Source organism: Varroa jacobsoni, unplaced genomic scaffold, assembly GCF_002532875.2.
Source record: "Varroa jacobsoni isolate VJ856 unplaced genomic scaffold, vjacob_1.0 contig00061, whole genome shotgun sequence".
Lineage (NCBI taxonomy): Eukaryota > Metazoa > Arthropoda > Arachnida > Mesostigmata > Varroidae > Varroa > Varroa jacobsoni.
In genome coordinates this window covers 110,660-125,886 of record NW_019214403.1, presented here as the reverse complement: position 1 = coordinate 125,886, position 15,227 = coordinate 110,660, and the positions used below count along the sequence as shown (strand labels likewise).

At 39.0% G+C, this 15,227-nt stretch overlaps 1 long non-coding RNA gene across 1 annotated transcript; it reads right to left on the bottom strand.

The window, feature by feature from the left end:
• Positions 1-1,526: 1,526 nt before the first annotated feature.
• Positions 1,527-9,583, bottom strand: LOC147752096 (uncharacterized). The gene is made up of 2 exons (XR_015315040.1): positions 9,039-9,583; positions 1,527-2,193 (listed from the first exon to the last, which is right to left on the bottom strand). It is a non-coding gene; the product is annotated as an uncharacterized LOC147752096 (long non-coding RNA).
• Between the last annotated feature and the right edge of the window lie 5,644 nt (positions 9,584-15,227).

The window sequence follows — 15,227 nt, the reverse complement described above, 5'->3', positions numbered from 1 at the left end:
AAAAGTAAATGGTACGGGTCGTATTTGGCTGTCACCAAATTTTCTAAATTTTTTTTATATTTGCCAATGGACTTTGTTGACGCTTTAAAAATTAGTCTGGGTCGGTTTTTATTCGGCTTTGTTTTACTTCTTATTGACTTCGACATGCTGGCTTTTATATCAACCTTTTTAGTGTTGTACATTTAGAATGTCGAAATTGAGAATAGATGCGCCTGTCTCAAAGGATAAATCCGGGATGAAATGTTGCGACTCAGGCAGTATACCTATAGAGTAAAACGAAAAAATCTAGCAACGTTAGCGACACCTGACGATTGGAAAACGAAAAATTGGACAATGGAACCAATTGAAAAATACGGAAACAATCCATATGTCAACCTACCATAAGATTACGTGCTCACCAAAACAAATGTGCTATAGTGTATGCTTACGGCAGTCTCGATGTGTACCATATTGCGCTCTCAATTATCAAAAAAATAGGAGAAATCTGTTTAATTGCCTGATACTCACAATGCTTCGCACTGATTTTCCCCACGTTTAGCAGAAATTCCAGTTTATATTTTTGCCTGCTACGTATACCTGATAGAGGGAGCAGTATTTCTTTGTTTATATACTGAACGGGTTATCGAGGGAAGATGGGGTGGTGTGTGGGGGGGAGGGGGAGGGGGGATTATTATAGGTGATAGAACTGACTGCGTAAGTATTTTCTTGCGGTTTAAGGACATGGGTAGCTATAGCAATTAGTACCTATTTTGTCTCCCGTACATTGACCGGCTGAATAAATTACAAATTTTCGAACTCACGTGTGCGAAGTGTCACCCCAATGTAAGTCACGTCACTGTAAGTGTACCGCGCAACATATAACCCATCGTTAAGGTTTCAGTGCAAGCTGTTAAATTATACAATAAATAAAAGGATAAAAAATGAAGAGCGGCTTCTATAAAGGTCCATCAAATTTTTTACGGGTCCGTGTATGATAGCGTCTATGAGTAAGAGAGGTCCAACATATTATTTTTGCAGGCGAACAGCAACTGCATATCATTGAAAATAATACATAATTATAGAAGTGATCTTGTTCCTCTGCTTCCATACATAATGGCGTAAGAAAAAATAACGAGAAACATAAGTGATACAGGGTAAAGAAGCTTGCTTATTTGGATAAACACGAAAGAGACCGCATTCAATTTGCCGCGTAAGCATTACGAATTCAACCCAGTAAAACCAGCAGGATACACAACAAGTGCCAATTAGCTACCAACCATAAGTTAAAAGTATCTGTTAGGAAACTAGAAACTTAGATAATAACCGAATAAACAGTTGCATGTTTCCAGTTCGTGCTTTTTCCTAGAACGGTCAACCCTTGATACTTAAAAGAACACCTTCTGGTCAATCCCCATTCAAATGAAATGGAACCGAAAGTGAAGTAATATCAGATCATGTAATAAATGATTTATATTGCGGAAAATAAAACTAAATAGAGTAAAAGCTAATCTATTTATATTCTAAGTTTATTTAAACATTTAGCTCATTTGGATTTTTTTAATTGTCGAAGTCAGAAAATGCTGCTATATTAAGTTAACATTGCTAGAAGAAAAGGTTCCGTTAATTCTAGGGCGATGATCCCTTGCTGCGACATTACAATTGCCAGCTGATCAAGTTATCTTTTCCCGATAGATATTTTTTTCATTTTCTTCAGAACAACACTGTAGTTGTCCGAAGCAGAGAAATTACCGTGTAAGCCTATGTCATTACGGAAGCGTCACGAATTTAACGCGATTATTCAATGATACGTTGATCTGACTTGCAAAATTAGTCTTCTTTGTGACCGGTGAGCAAAATTATTGAGCTCATTATATACGGGCAAATAAGCTATTACAACATAATTCAAAAGGGCGTTCCTGCCTTCAACGCTGCAAGCGCATGCCATTTTTCTCAGCAGCACAACGGGGCGCAGAACAGCGTATTGCGCTTCACGAAGGAAAGATGTCGATGCATTCAAAATAGCGAAGACGTAGCGTAATCAATTTCTTGTTCATTACAGCCGAACGAAATATATGAAGGCTGATAGCCAAACTGGAAGTATTTCCAGCTTCCCATCCAACGATGGAACTTTTTTTCCTAGGCATTTCCGGAACCGTATGAACGTGCCACTATCAGCTCTGCACAGTGCGCCCGTTCGCTGATCAATTCCTGTTCCTGTAATTTAGATAGGACATAGAATTAGGACAGCAGAAATTGGCGTGCAACAGCTCCAACAACGCTTTTTCTAGTACAAAAGTATGTTCCGGCGTCAGTTAGCTAGTTGATTTCAGTTAGATAATAGCCTGACGGAAGTACGGCTAACGGCGATACCGGACGTAGGACTCGAAAGATAGAGATTATATGAAGTCCCGATGTTAGGTTATTGGATAACGCATTCACCCGCCCGCCAATCTAATAGACACTTTACGTTGCGGCGTAGGTTCGAATCAAAGCACAGACACAATTCGTTCTGTGCTGGGAGCTAGCCGTACGATAGACCTAAAATTCTAAGCAGAGAAAGTTACTAGTAAAATGTCTAAAATTGTGCCAACAAAGATAAAAACGACCCCTCAAAAAAGGTAAGTAATAGAATAGTCTAACATCCGACGTAATCTGGACTAGAATTTGTTAGGTTAAGCGGTTTCAAGATGATTGAATCTGATGGTTTTAGGATTCGACTTTTATAGGTGGCATTTAAGGACTTATTGCTTTGGAAGACAAATATCATTGTTGTTATTACCAGGAGATAAGGCAGAAGAAAAAAAACTAACGGAATCTCTTTCAAAATACCATGTCTATGAAATAATATCAGGTGGTGCAAAGTTTGCTGAACATTGACTTTAGTTTTGATGTTGTGGCCTGCGCTACTGTGAACGTGTGTTCGTTACACGGCCAATGACTTTGTCCTTGTTCATTGTATTTCTAGAAAAGATTATATTGTCCAATTGCATTACAGAGCTCTCGTCCTAGAATCTAAGAAAACGCGATGAACGACAATGTGTTGGAATATTCTTTTAACCTCCGATATGGATAACAGGAACTCGGAACCGTGCATCTAACAAAAGCGTGCTCAGAGAACTTAGACTGATCAATCAAAATTCGACCTCAGTTAATAGTAATCGGTCGACTAACGCAAACATAATGACGCTAATCAATCAGTGAAAATGGCTTGGCTGCAACGTCCTTGTATATAAAAGGCCGTGAAATCCCGGGTTTGAAATCTATGTCGCACTTTTTTAGGTATTCGTTCAGAATAAGAGGAGCATAAAGCTAGGCAAAAGAAGTACTGTTTTGGCAATAGAGAGCTTGCTGCTTTTAGACTAAAAGAACTTCTACGATATAGCTACTGGGCAATTTTTATCGTTGTTTCTGTTTACAAATGCCAAAATTGAAGAAGCTTCCGTAGATGACAAACCAAAGATAGAAAGCGAAGAACGCAAATATTCGAAATGACATTGAATTAAACTTTTACTTGATTAAATCATGGCATCACCGTGCGTAACATTATATGCGTAACGTTACCGTAAAATACGGTCGAACCCACAACGAATACTCAGTCCTACAATTTGATTAAGAGTTTAATTGGGCCTCAGGTCACTTATTTTTCAAATGGTCAGGCATTGGGTATCGTTTGTCTTATATACCTGCAAAACGTTTTGTTTCACAGAAAAAAAGCATCATCCTAGCATTTTTCCTAAGCGATAACAAACCACTGTGAACTGTGTCTATTAGACGTGTTTTTTTCCGAGCATTTCAATATACTTGCAGCTACGATGCTTATCTCACCGTAAAATCCGGATTTGCAACTTCAACCGACAGAAACGCTACATCTGATTCGCCGATTGATCGCTAATCCAAACACGACAATTTTTATCGTTTTATTTTAAAGTTCTCTGTTATCGTAGATGCAATATACCAGCCTGGAATCGACTGTAAGTTCCACCGCAAATGTAAGGCTGCAGCCTCGTTCCTGGCATTTATCATAGAATCGTTAGAGGAGAGGTTCCGGAGTGGCGTGCCAAAGCCATCTAAAGCGGCAGTTAATCCGCTGTGCTGCTCTCTGCTCACCTCATAGCAGGCTTATGGGCCTTTAAGCATTATCTGTCCTTGAATGAAAAGATACATTAGGGTTGAATTGTTATGATAGCACTGCTAACATACTAATATCCACTAAAAGCACTTCTGCACTTTGACGTTAGAATTCGTGAATGAACGTCCTTACTTCGAGCGTCGCGGTAGAAAAAGATCGATGAGTTCTCGCTCGCCTCATCAATAACTCTCAATCATTCTTTTCTTTATTTATTTTAAGAACATTCCACTTATTGCAGATGAAACGTTAGTTATTATCGTGGAAATGTAGCCACCTTTTTTTGTCATCAATGTGGTTTGTTTGGACTTTTTTGCGCAAAACTCGAAATATGGGCATAAATCAAACGCTGGAAGCGCGTATCAAAAAAACGACACCTCTCGCTAAACTTCCCGGTGAAGTACTTTCGAACAAAGCAAATTAAATTCATAACATTTGCATGCACCCACGTCCTACATGTTGATGACCATGAAAGTGACATAGGACCTTTCTTATTGAAGTTAGTGCAGTTGTCTCCGGATCAAGAAGCCAATTATAACTTATTAGTCCGTTTAAATCCTGCTGAGCACAATAAGGAACAATGGGAGGTATAATTGATGCGGACAACTGGGGCAAACTCGGCAAGAGACGTGATCTGCAATTACTTAGTGACTGCAATTAGGTTTTTTGTTGAACGAATAAATAAGAAAAACGATATCAGCTGCTTTGTTTCACGGACTGTTTTGCTAGGGATCCTGAATGTTATTTCACAGAAAATTCATGACTAAAGAAAATGTAACAAACAAAAAAAATGGGGAAGGGTACGCGCAACAATACTGAGAAGGATTCGGTCTACAACGTACAGAACAGTGTGCCGTTAAACCACTGAATAAATATTTCCAATTGCAGATAGCGAAAACATATAAGTCGCGTCCCTCAAATGTTTTCGTTTCAACAGCAAATCATTGCCGTACATTACATTCAAGCTATACTGGATTGTAGATTAGCTAATATAGACTTATTTAAGTGATGCAGTGGACGCTATAATCGAAGAAAATGGATTCGGTCGGTTTACCCCCTTGGCCCCGAAGAGCGAGGCATTTCATTGGCTTGTGACCTTGTTAATTACCGGCTTTCATGGCACGGATAATAAAAAGTGTTGAAAACCTTTGAAATTTCAAGGAGCTTTTGCGACACTCCTGATCAAAAATATTTACGCTGGCTCCTCGGTACGACATAGTTAACCTTATGAATGTTTCTATCAACAATAGAGAATGTTCGTTCATGCGATCAAAGTCATTACGTGCACTTCGTGTGAGCAATAACTGCGAGGAAAAAGATGCGGTCTTATGGTTTCTAGAGTCAATAAGGACCCAGGATCGTTCTACGGTAATCTTAGATGTCTGCGAACGTAGCCAAGTCCAACCGAAACACAATTCTCATGCTTTTCGAACAAGATCATTTCTATCGGATTTCGTTTGTATCCTTCCTCCAAATTGGGATAATTAGTCGGACAGGCTAGGTCAAACCTTTTGCTAGAATAACTACTGATTTCATTAGAAAGCTTAAAAAATATACTTTTTGCTCTAAGCGCAGAGGCAGTAGCGTAAAATACACAAAAGCTGGGTCCGCGTCTAGAGCCCTTACTCATATGGCTGTCGTGTATGCGACAGTGTGTTCCGGTGGTGCCTCATTAAAATTTCAGGGGTCGAACATAATTGTGCCACAATCGTCTCCACCTCCGTAGAGCTATTTCAATCTCACTCCTGAAACACGACTAAGTTAAACAGGTTTCTACGGCTAGGACTGCTACTCAACTAAGTATGTTCTGCCTGACCCGGAACATCGGACAAGGCACGTGTAGTCGGCTAGATTGGATGAAGATCAATCAGTCTGATTGATCTCTAGAAACCATTATTAGCCGGAGTAATTATGCACGGCTATCCTGCTTATTATATGCGTACAGGATTGCGTCTACGACCAGACTTAAGGTGGTCAAGATTTTGAACACGTTTTTGGTACGATAGGTAAAAAATCCTGAAAAAAATCCTTAGACCTTTATTGCGTAGGGAGGCGACAGATCTCGCGCCGACCTTTTCATGTGTAACCTCACCCACGGTACGAATATCAACGAACTTTCAATCAACGAAACTACTCGACACTCCAAGTAAACCCAGTAGCGCTGGAAGCCAGGTCGTCTTGAGCTAGAAGGGATTATCTATTCAAATCTATTATTTTGCTAGGAGTAGATAATGTTAATGCACTAGTGATCGAGAAATTACCGAGCTGTTCAGCCCGTCCGTGCTCAACTTAGTGCCGAATTTGATACTTGTTTTACTGTCTATAAAAAACGTGCCATCATGAACCCGCTATGAAGCCATGCACTATTTGTTTTTTAAGCATATAACCCGAACACATGTTAGTAGGTTAGCATACAATGTTTCTTATCTTTTTTTTTTTTTTACAAGAACGAATGAGTCCATACAGATGCATACATAAATCGAATAAATGCTTTATGCTGTTTAGTTAAAATTATGAAGACATTTTCCGCTTCATGCCTTCTTGTACAGCTATGCTACGAGAATCCTGCCGAATCAGCAAATGCTATAATTAGCCGATCCGAGCTCAGTTTGGACCAAGGCTACATGGCTCTGAACTCGAACTTTATCTCGATTTTACGGTTGAACGCATTTTATTCTTGTCGTAAGCGTGGAAAGAGCTGCGAAATGTATGCCTTGGGTGAACAAGAGCACATAAGTAATAGAACTGAGCGATAGAAACATTACATTTATACATCGTTCCTGTACAGTAATTGTTCAAATAGGTCTATTCTGATCCTATGCATTCTAATGGCTACAGATCGTAGTTAACTAGAGCAAGGTGACATAGACGAAAGCGCTCATACATCAAGCTTTACTTAAATAAATAATATATCTCGAAGCTGATCGCCCCCTTGACAAGTACTTTCGAACGATCCTTCGAGGTCGTAAAATGTCCGTATTTGGCGACTATGTTGAACGAATAATCGAAAAGTACCGCAAAAACTAACGACACGTAAGATTATGTATATTCTCAGAAGTCATAGCCGCGTAATCATGGAAGATGTGCGAGAAAGACGCCTATTATTCGAAAGGACAAAAGTATATAATCAGGTACTATATTGCCAAATGCATTTTGTTTTAATTACATGCCTTTCTATTTATCTTGAATGCTAAACGAAATTTCAACACTTTAGCTTGCTTCAAATCACATGAATTATATAGAGAACATCCCAATACGTATAGGCTAGTTGAATATAATATGAGCCACCTCTCGCGACATGTACACCTAGGTAGTTAAAAAGTTTCTTAACTCAGAGAACGCGAAGTTTCTTTCGCAAAGCCTTTCGCCGATTACGTCCATGCAAAACACTTCACACACGGTTAAACTGCGTGCTAAATTGTACGGGCCATAGTTGTTATGCCACTGATAATCTACACGTGTGAAGGCCTAATATGGCTGACAGCAAAAGGAGCGAACAGCACGTGTTCGTTACTAGACGCCTTGTCCACATGTCCTGACAGCTCGGCCTTGCCTTGTTTCTCGCTGATGAAAGTTTACAGCGTGGGAAGTCTGTAATTTAGCTAACATCGCTATGTTTGGCACAAAAAGTACGAATAAATGGGACTAACTAACTAGTTAGGTGGCAGTAGCCTATAAAAAATTTACGTCTGCGATCAGCGCTCGTATAAGAGCATATCAGAAACTATGAAATAAAGGGGGCATAGCATTTCGATGCTAGAATTAGTAAAAGCACTAGATATTTAGCTCGCTGTAGGTAATTATCTTAAACAGATTAATTCAATCATGTTGTCTGTTAATCGTAATGAAATAGCAGCTATAGTGTTTAAGAAAAACTCTCTCTCATTAATTAATCTCGGAAAGATATATTTTACTTTGTGTGAGACTTTGAACTTTGTGTATAGTCAGCTATAGTTTCCTCATAGACCCTGTCCATTTGTGGACCCATAAACTTTACAACTAGTAAATTCACACGTTACGGGGTTCCGCTGTGGAAAAGCTTCACCTTACCCACATTAGCGGCCCACGTATGTGATTGCTATTATTTCAGACTTCCCGTAAGATAGCATTTGCTTAATTAGCAAATGTATGTAAGAAAATCCAATTACTTTAATTACCTAATAAGTGGCAAACCATAGCCTTCTTTAGCCCACCGCATGAAAGATACTCTGTTGATTAAGTACAGGGAACTGTTCAACAATTGGAGGATATGTGTGATCTGTTTTTAATAATTTAGGTCGATGTACGTAATTTGGAGATAGGATTTGTTTCACAGTTTGTATTAATCAAACTCATATGTACCCTGAGCTGTTATTAATTTATGTTAAATGTTCATTCTATGGCAACGTCTAAAACAACTCGCTGTATATTGAGACAAAGAGCTCATTTTAGATGCTCTGATAGTGGAGAAATTTCGGTGGAAAAGCTTTTATGTTCCGAGTCTTACAGACGACTGGCTCCCAGTTATCACAAAACGAAGTCTGTCCGTCTATGCTCGGGTTAGAACCCAGACCACATATGCCCTACGTATCCAATAACATTTATTTCACTAGATTAACGTCGAAAACATATTATTTTAGTGTTCAAGGTTAAATAGACGCTAAGTATTTCTAGGATATTTTAAAATCCCTAGACTAGATTCGAACGTAAGTTATCATCATGTGAAAGCGGTGTATCTTTTTTAGAGTTTTTTTAATAGCACCAAAATAGCACAGTTCTATATATATATATATATATATATATATATATATATATATATATTGTTTTTGATATTTTACATGTGATTTTGTTGTAAAAAATGATCACTGCCGATTCAATTGTAATGACTTGAGATCTTTTTTGTTTGTTTGCACTTTTCCAAAGTTAAATTGGCATCTTTCCAAATCAGTCTTACCTGACTCGTGAGGCATTTCGTTAGACAGGGCAGCCATCTACGCGTGCTTCAAGTTTTTAACTAGCACGCTAAGCGTAGCAGGTACACACTCGTATACGTGACAGTAAACGAGAGAAACCGCTGTTGCTTCGAATGGCTATTCGTTCAACGGAACAGTGCTCGAAGGGACTCGGTGGTAGGCTCATCTCTTAACCGTTTTTCAATGGGGTGTTAGAGACGCGAGCAAAAAGGTTAAATACCTCAAAGGCATTAGACTGAACGCTATGATCGGCTTAGCATTTTTCTGTAACGCTGGCAAACTTAAGCTGGTCCTTAACTCTCCCAGCGCCGAAGCTTAGAACCAACTGCCAGCTAATTTTGCCCCCAAGCATGTGGCACAGGTGTAGAAAAGCAAGGATGCTAAAGACTATGTTGTCATGGCGGTTGAGGGGACAGATTATCGCTTTCGTTCCTTGACCCTGTCTAGAGTCGTACTGCATCTTGCATGAGTGCCAAATGTTCCGTTGGTATAATTCGTCCGTTTCGATTAGAGACCAACCGGGTCTCTGTGCTTCACGGCTCTGTGATAACTGAAAAAACAAGCCAAATAAAGCTGTAAAACACTTTCGATGCATTTATCAGTTTCGTTAACTTAAATATGTTGTATGTCAATTAAGTAATCATAAGTGTGCTATAAATGTTATGTATTTACTAGGTTGTAATTAATCGTATCTGGCTGTATCTTATCATTCGTATAAATATAGAATAATCTATGAAGGTTGTACAGTTGTCATTAACTTATTGGCCATATTCTGTGTTAATATTTGAATATTTGTGTATCCATGAATACACCTTCACTTTAATCTTAGAAGCTAGTGTAAAGCTGATAAGGTTACTGATAAAAACTATCCATTATTTCTGTTCAGTCTTTCCAGAGCTGTTTCTATTTAGGTGGTTTCATCCTAAAGTCTGATTCTTGGGACGAAGACAACAGTTTTAAATCGGAGTGAGATCATGTTATTTCTATCTGTGTAACAGTTATTCATTCGTCTATCAACTTTCCCGGGCTTTGAGGATTTGTCCTGGAATGGTTGGAAATAAGAACATTTGGCTTCTGCAAATATACTCTGGTGGTAAACTCTTTGGAAGTCTAAGAGATACGCCTGTATGTTTGATGATATACCAAAATGACGTGTTTCGCAAGCGGCCAATGTGAAGTTCGAAATGAGTACTTTTAAGGAAGCTATTCAATGTGACGTACGTCTAGGCTCACTCAGCTCTTCGACTAACTTCGTTTGTCCTGTTTCCTAGTTACTCGTACAAGGCCAAGGATGTTACGACTAAGTTATGCGCCCACAATGTCCGTTTCGCCATCAATGGGAGGATTTAAACCTGCCGCTTGTTGCAGGGCTGCACTTATCACCAAGCTACGTCACCTCGTTTCAGGTTGGCTGCGGCTCCACGCGCAACCGTAACGTTATGACCCAGGCTTTTGAAGCGAGCGGAGAAAGAAGCATCGGCCCCTGATAGCTTTAAAAGGGAACAGGAAATAGCCTGAGTGGACACCTGCATCGCAAACTTTCGTCAGGAAAAGAAGCAGAAGTAGCAACAAAGTCGCTGCCAACGCATGAGAGAGCAATGTTCAACAATAACAACAGCAGGCATAATGTAAAATATCCAGTTTCCGCCTTGACAAGCGATTAGCACGCGGTCATACCCCACACATAGAGATAGCCTTATTTCTGGCAACCTATCGCGATCCACCGTAAGATAATATACCCAGTCCGATATTTCCCGCCGTTTATCCAAGTATTAAACAGTATTACTTTGGTGACTCAGCATGGTTACTCTAAATACTAGTTAAACAAGGACTTACCCAGGTTCAAGAGCATAATAGGGTGTGAATTTAGTGGGTAATTTTGCACTAGAATAGACTGGTTCAAGTCCAGGATTACCATTGCCAATACCTACCAGTAAGGCCCTGTATCCGCCAAAGGAATGGACGAGTTAGCTTCTTAGAAAACACTTAAATAGCACGCGTAGTACTCTATCAGGCGCAATGCCTATTAGCTGGCGATGGGGTTCAGTTCAGTGCAAACTGGTTCATTGAAAGTCGCTTCACACGAGACATCTGCTTCTTATACAGTTGCCTTTGTTGCTGGGAAAGAAGCAAGACGCGCATGCAAAGACAGAGAGACTCATCATAGATATATGCACCCAGAGCGTGTACTATAAACAACTTCAGGTACATCAGTACGTTGTCAGCACAGTATTTTATTATATAAACAGTAATGTTTGGAGAAGACATGTGAACAGGTCCCGCAGTTTGTAGGTAGTGATATTGTTATTAAATATGTGATATTTCTATGCCCATTTTTCCGACAAAAAGTTTGTATCTCTTTGCACCTATATCGAGTATTATATAAAAATGTTCTCTTTTGTTTTTGTTTGCGGGCTGTGTGTGGTGCCTGCAATGCACAGAGAGCGCTCGATTAGGCAAATCCCGTACCGTAATTTATCAGGTGTAGTGCTTGAACATTCCCTGAACTAGTCAGAGTACCTTTTACATAAAAGGATCTACATTGATGTTAATTTCAGCGTAAAGACACTTGTACGTAGATTCAGACAGAGAAAGATTATACAAAATGCAAGATACTAAGCAGGTCCGCTACGCCTCATTAAATGTAACGTATATAAGTCGTCTCATAAAATCGTTATGCTGAAAAAAAGCACCCAGAAGCAATTGGAAAATCAGATATATTCAATTTTTGGAAATCTCATGCCGAAGTACACTGTGCGTTGTAGTCACCGTGTTAAATTTAAATTAATTTAAATGTAAGAACAAATTTTATGCGTAAAACGCAAGCAAAAAATAGAAACGCAGTTGGATCAGCTTAATAATCCGGTGTAGAATCGGCATGGGGTCTTCACCTGAATAAAGTAAAAGGCCACACATTATACAGAAGTATTAACCCGTGAAAAAAATTTAAGCTAATTTTGATCACCGTCGTTCTGACCTCGTATTGGTAAGACCAACCTCAACAGAGAATAAATTCAGTTACATAGCCTCCTCTATTATATATAGAACACAATCTGCAGTAGTATCGTTATTTCAACATAAAAAACGATTCATGTTAAATCGACGGCTATAAGAAAAGAACATACTTAAGAGAACTGCGCTAAATGACTTGCTCTACTTTGCGTTTTAGATGGAACCCTTAATCGTCGATATCATAACGCGTAGTGAGACTACGACTGTAGCTTTTTCTGTTCATTTATTGATCATGACATCAAATTGGTTGGCCATTGGTCCTCGACCTCCGCCGAAAAACGACGAGGCATTCTACACGACACTGGGCATCGTTGTCGTTTTAGCGGGTTATGCATGGCCGTTTACAAGACGTCAGTAATCGGAACTCGTCAGTAAACTCGACGTCAGTAAATCGTCAGTAAGACAGCAATCGAAACGTAATATTTTGCGCAAAGTTAACCACATAGTTAGACAGAATACTCGTCATGGTCAAAGTTACGAATATCTTTCTCCGGTTCTTCTTGCAAGCCGTTGATAGCCGCTATTGAACGCACGAAAACCTACGCAAGTCATGCTTCGTGCCTCAGCCGCTCTTCCATAAACATCCTGACGTAAACAAGCTGTTCACTCGCGAAAGATCGAGCCATACAATGCGTAGCGGAAGAATGAACTGATCACTTTGAGCCGAAGCGACTCCTTATTACTAAAGTTTCCTTTCTTTACATCCGCTCTTTGAAATGAGAACATTTTGCCAATATATAAGTAGCGTCACTGGACGGTGCTTCACGAAATGTTTGTTTCGTTATAGCTCACTCCGAACAGCAGCTGTCCATGGAAATCCGGTGACTCAGTGTTAGTAGCGTGCCGTTAATAACTCCGAAGCTCAGTAAACAAACAGTTTAAGGGAATTGTTAATTTCACTATAACCATAAGAATGTTTTGTATATAACACTTTATATTACACCGCCTCATCTTGCTAAGGAAAAAAACTGCGAACCAAAGTCCGTGACATGACATCCCAATGTTAGTGAAAAAAAATAGTATTACAAATGGGTTAAAACGTAAAAACCGTCAAATAACATTCGAATAGCAACTTACTAATTAGCAAGATTTTATTTATTATCCATGACAAAACTAGCTGACATAGCAGACATAATGTTTGTTTTCTGACTCTAGCGCCCACTTTTTGGTCGAGAATTCATATTAATCCGGCTGGCACTTTGATGTCCCGGTATTTGAAAATGAAATTAGTGGCTCCTCTCGGTCACTGCAGTTTTGCGTGAAAACAAATGAAAGATAAGCGTGAAAAATTAAAAAAAAAACATTTACCAAAAAAAATATTGGAATTTTTGCTGATAAACTAAACTGATATATAAGGCTATATCAGTTTACTGTGCCTCACTTCCCTTCAATGAAACAGAGTTCAGGTATAACGTGATTAAACCTAATTTTACTCAACTCTGCGAATGGTACGCCCCGGCTGTGACTGAAATACTTTAACTCACTAATATTAACATCAGACAAAATGGCTCTAACGACTCGTTATTTAACAACCGATGTTTAGTAGCAGATCAAAATGACAAGAGTTTACTCTCTGGGTTTGTATAAAATTTGGAATCGAAGACAATTTTGATTATGCAAGACTAAATGTAGGTTCGCCTTAAACATGGACTACCTTTTACAACGTCTGCTTTTCAAGGCTCGAGAAACAAGTAGTACTCGTTTCTTCCCTGAAGTGATATCTCCAGTGTTTCTAATTCGGCTTCATGTACAATCAGCGAGATTGCAAATGTTTCCAAAGGAAGGAAAACAACACTGGGAGTTTTTGATGATATATAGGAATGCTAGTCAAGCTGGTTGCGGTTAAATAACACTAGTTAAAAACACTTATATTTGCTTGAGCATAAGCCCTATTGTTAGCAAATTAATTTATTAGTTAAATACACTTGTTATTAATAAGAAGCCAAATAAACACCTTTGATGCGTCGGACAGGGCAAAAGAGGCCAAACGTATGTGCACATATGATGAAAACTATCACGCAAGTGATGAATTTCGAACTCATTATTACCGACTGCTCGTAAGCTAGAGTCTATTTGAAAAGGGTAGCAGTTGTTATAACGAAGAAATGTAGAAATCCAACTAGACAACAAATATAAGGAAACACTTAGTTGTTAAAACAGATGCCTGTTGTGATGCTGTACATGTACAATATATGGGGAAGATGTTGTGAACGTGACAAGGAATTCGTTCGTTCGAGCGCTACTATCGAAAAAAAATTATTTCTTACCGAAACACACGTCTCAAAGCACAACACTAGTATGAAGATGCTTTTCAAACCTGGGTCTAACGTTATAAAGTTAACATCGACTGGACGTTCTTCGGCTTGTGCAACTGAGAAGTCTCCACAGAAATCCGTATGTATTATTGCAAACCTTGCGAAAGTAACTCTGAAAAATAGCTATAACTACCGAAAATGTTTGTGCGTATCTGTAATGACATTAGCTAGAAAAAAAATGAAGCTGAATGCCATTACACAGTTCACAATTTAGTTTCTGGCTTTTCCCTTTCTGAAGACCGTTCTAGTTGTCGAATGCAGGAACCCCATGACATCAATAAACATTTGTTGTATATGGATAACGCAAGTTTAACGAAAACGTAGACAAATCAACTTGGATCATACACAGAAAGGCACATTTCTTCAAAGACAATGACAGAAAAGAAACAGCCCGATTCGCTTGCCGCCCACATTATAAACACATATATCATCGCACGATTCAAAATTAAATATGCGCTAAAGTGCTAAAAAGCGCTCTACTCCAAAGCTCACTCAACTCTAGATGTACTCACCTTTGAGGCTATATAGGTTGGCATTTAAATCTTCTTCACTGACCTTTTTACCACAAAGTTATTTTCGAATTTCGCGGGCTCATTTCGCTGCTTATTTGTTGCGTTTATGTTCGCGATCACTTCTTCCGAGACTAAATCAACCCTTCCAATAACGGAAAATGCTAGCGCCTGCCACGTCAAAATGTAACCTTGCGTTTATCAATAATTACCAATTGCTGTAGTTTTTAGGCCAGAACAGTTATAGGCTGCATTATCTGAATTCCCACCATTTCTAATTATCCTATTTTTTTTTAAATATTCTGCATGATTTTAAAATGGCCACATGTTACAG